We start from the raw sequence: 4679 nt of genomic DNA, 5'->3' as shown, positions 1-4679 counted from the left end.
TGTATTTCTGGTAAAACTCCACAGAAAGGTTTGATAACTTCTAAAAATTTGACTGTAAAACAATTATAAAGTTTAAAAATGTATCTTTTTTTTTAAAAAAAAACAAATTTTCCTTAACTTTACCAGCAATTTATCCTATTGACCCAAATGAAATAACCATGATGTTTTCTGGTTCAAATGAATATGTAAATCTTCAAGAATAAAACAAGCCAAATAGTGTTGGGGTTACTCAGAAAGATAATCAAGTCATGAACCATAACTTTGCTTCCTCATGCTTAAAACTAATCATTTTAAATATACAGAAAAGGAACTATTCAGATCATTGCTGTGTTGTTTTTTTTTAAAAAAAAGTGGAGATTGGAAATGGTTTATCAGACAAGAGCATGTACTGCTCTTTCAAAGGACCAGAGTTCAGTTCCCAGCACCCACATCAGGCAGCCCACAACTGCCTGTAACTCCAGCACCAGTGGAACCAATGCCCTCTTCTGGCCTCCACTGGCATTAGACTCATGTATATACATAGAGACATACACATATACACATGATTAAAAATTTTTTTTAAAAGTCTTTTTTAAAAGGCAAATACAGTTTACTATGGTATTTGCCAGGTATTTGCCATTCACTAATGGGAGTAAACACAGACGTAAGAGCCTCTTCTGGCCTCCACTGGCATTAGACTCATGTATATACATAGAGACATACACATATACACATGATTAAAAATTTTTTTTAAAAGTCTTTTTTAAAAGGCAAATACAGTTTACTATGGTATTTGCCAGGTATTTGCCATTCACTAATGGGAGTAAACACAGATGTAAGAGGTAAGAGGAAGGAGCCTTCCCCAGGGTGGACAGTACTGCAGGAAATGAGTTTAACCTGCAACACTGACACAAACAACTTAAAGATGCCAACACTCATTAGGAGAGAAAGATCAAAGAATCATCTCCTATAGGTAACTTTTAAAGTCTACAACCTTTATTTCATTTCAGTTAGCCACATTTCCAGGTTTGGTCATCATCCTTTAACCATATCAACTCAGGGAATGACAATTACATATCATTAGAAAGCTAAGTACTGTTTGCCAAAGGATAAACCATGTCCTTTAGGAATAGACACTCTCTTAAGCCCCACTGGACTCAAAATGATGAACCACTGATGTCTGATAGAATTCAGTAATTGTTGTGGGCAGATGTTTGCTAGACTATTTTAGAAAACCTGAATTATGAAAACATTCATCTGTAATGCAAAACAATTATAAGCCTCATCAGAAAACCTCCCAGAACCTCTTTAATCCGTTTTCCTTTCCATGTCAATCTGAGTGACCCTCCCAGATTTCTTGGCATTTATAATTATCTGTATTGGCATTCACTTTCAAACAATGTTTCTGCATACCACTTGTCTTACCCTGTGCTGTGGAATTCCATTCATCATTTCTAAATTTAAAACCAAGGGTTTATCTACTTTCCAGTTTTCCCCAAATGTCTACCAATACGCCAATGGGTGCACGGCTTCGGCAGTGCAGTTGTCCGTTCATCAAATAAACATCTGAACGGCTAGTTAAGTATCTGTCTGAATGGGGGGGGGTGAGTGCTTGGAGCAGGACCCTCGAAGGATCCCCTAATATGAGGCCTCATCCCTACCGCATGCACAAACTTACAGTTTTCAATGAACGCTATGGAATGACTAGGATGAACATTTTGAGGAAAATGCTGAGCTACGGAACACACTCCTTTCCTCTCCTAAAACATGCTATGCATGGCATTAAAAAACATAATTAGAAAGACTTATTCATCACACCACCCCAGGAAACGGTGATTCAGGAATTTTAAAAAAGGAGCTTCCCAAGATGTAGAAAAATTACAAGTAGTCCAGGCTGCGGCGGACGCCTTGACTCCCCGTCCCCCCAAGCCAACGGCTTCCCCGCGCCGTCCTCCATCCTAGCCGCCTAAGAAGCGCACCCGGCCTCCGGGTGGTCCCCAGGACCCGCCCGAACACGGCCTCGCGGGCCTGGAGGAACCGAGGCCAAGGCCCTGCGCTTCGCGCCGTTTGCGGCAGCCCTAGCCAGACCCGCGCATTCCCGGCCCCGCGGGCCGGACGACCCCGAGAGGCCCCAGTCCGGGCGGGACCAGGCCCCCGCTCCCCGCCGCGACTCACTGCCCATGGCCGCGGCTAACGCCGGGCGGGGACCCGCGGCCTCGGAACTGCCTCCACTCCGCTACCGGCGACTCCGGCCTAGGCGCCGCGGTGGACAGGCTTCCGCCAGCCCCGCGCAAACTCCGCCCCTAGTCATGTGACCCGCGCCCATCGCCCCACCCCGCCCCGCCCCGCCCCCAGCCGATGGCCTCTGCGTTGCCATGGTCACCGCCGGCCGCCGCAGTGAGGGAGGGGCGGACGCCTGGAGGCGGGGCCAAGAGGGCGAGTCGTGTCTTGGTCGTTCTACCCGTGATCCGCAGCCTGGGAAGACCCTGGGGGCCGAAGGTTTTCCTTTCCGAGCCAGAGTCCCAGATCGGCCTCCAGAACCCGCGCTTCCCCTCCCTAGGCGCCCTGCTGGTCCGCTGAGCCCCGGGCCTGAGCTGCCAGAACCGGCCTTTCATTTGGTTCCATCATTCTGTAACTTCGTAGACACTTTTTTTTTATTTTTGATCTTTTTGAGACAGGGTCTCCCTGCAGCCCCAGCTGTCCTGGAACTCACTATGTAGACCAGGCTGGCCTTGAACTCACAGAGATCCGCCTGACTCTGCCTCCCGAGTGCTGGGATTAAAGGCGTGCGCCACCCCGCCCGGCCTTCGTAGAGATTTGTAAAAATTTGCGACACATTGTGTAATTAACAGCTTACAAAATTATGCTCTCCTGTTTACCTCCATGTTCCTTCTCCGGCACCAAAACACAGACATCAGGGTTTTATGCCTCCTGCTGCTGGGTTTCCTGAAGCCACACTATTTTGACTCTTGATGGCTCCTCCTGCCATATATATGTTCTCCCTTGTCCCTTGGACACCATGGGGTAGGAAAAAACTGGTGGTAGACATCAGCTAGCCCTACATTTTAATCCTTTTGAATGACTTTGGACAATGAAAGTTGGCTATTTCAAACTAAGGTAAATAGCACCCACCTCAAAGGACATTGAAGTTAAATTCAAACACTGGTTACAAAAGGTATCCGAATTAATTTCCCTTATTCAGACTTCAAACCACGCCCACACAGGCCTCTGTTCTAAAGTCTCCGGAAACGAGCTATGTCAAAAGTAACAGCATATACTCAGTAACCAATTCTAAAGATGCGTTCCCATGTTCAGATCTATGTCCGACAAGGAAATAAATAACATGTATCTGGAAGAAGGGTGTAATTTAGGGTGGTGCTGCAGGGCCTCTACCGTATGATCCACAGGGACAGCTCGCAAGTTTAAAACTGGCATTATCAAAGGCCCTCTGACTCAACATGGCCACTGATGCCCACTGTGAACCCTTGACACCTCTATTTGGCTTCCCCATGTGACTAAATTCCCTCACAACATGATATTTGGTGCCAAGGGATATCTCTGGAAGTGGCCACCTGCTTCTTTCATTGCAATGTGTTTGTAAAGGCAACAGGAAGATATGCCCAACTTCAGGGAGAAAAAAAGATACCACCTCTAGAGGGGGTAATGACAAAGTTCTAGACCTTGAGTAGTAATCTTCAGTTCTTCAAACTCATCCTTACCCCGTTCTAATTTACTAGTCTTTTCCTTTTCCTCCTCCTCCTTTTCCTCCTCCTCTTTTTCTTGAGACCAGAGTCTCATGTACTTCAAGCAGGATTCACTATGTAGCCAAGGATGACTTTGAACTCCTTATTCTTCAGCCTCCACCTCTCAGATGCTGGGCTAACAGACATGTCATACCTGAGTAAACCCCACATACTACACAGTAAGTTTCTGGGAGGCAGAAAAATCTGAAGCTTACTTAATCTTTTTCATAATCTATAGTATCCTGCAAGTGACTGATTTAAATGTAAGACTATCAGCTAGTCACATGAATAGTTTTCATGTGACTATTTTTCAAAAAAGATGCAGCAAATTTAAAATCTAATCAACAGAAAATGGGCTATTGCCTGTATCTCTTTTTATTGTCTATTTCTGGGATAATTATGGGATGAATTATCAACTTAATTGGATTGAAAAATACTCCAGATTAGTAAAGAACACCCCTAGGTGTGTCTGAGAACATAACATCCAGAGACATTAGATCATGAGGGCTCTGACATAATGAATAGCTTAATCCATTGAAGAATTTAAAGTATGAACAGACTATGAAGAGCTGGTAGAATGACAGAAGGTGGGACCTGATCGAAGAAAGGTCAACAGGAATAGCACATTTGAGCTACGTCCTATTAATGTTATACTCTGCTTCCTGTCCACTGTGAAGAACCTAGTCTGTCACATGCTAATGTTTCTAGGATGTTCTGCCCAAGTGCACGAGGCCAAGCTACCATGAACTGAACCGTGCGAAACAGAAATTAACCAAATAAACCCTGCCTGCCTTTGATTGTTTCTATCAGGTATTAAATCACAGTGGCAAAAAAATCTTAATACATTAGAGTATCTCCAGAAAGCTTGGGAGCAGGCTTTGATTCCATGGATCAACTTGTGAGGAACCCTCCACCATTCTTGTCTTTCTGCTGCAACTTCCTCCTACTAAGTGCTAC

Source organism: Nannospalax galili, unplaced genomic scaffold (genome assembly GCF_000622305.1).
Source record: "Nannospalax galili isolate Female #2095 unplaced genomic scaffold, S.galili_v1.0 scaffold2159, whole genome shotgun sequence".
Lineage (NCBI taxonomy): Eukaryota > Metazoa > Chordata > Mammalia > Rodentia > Spalacidae > Nannospalax > Nannospalax galili.
Note: the sequence above shows the minus strand (reverse complement) of the source record.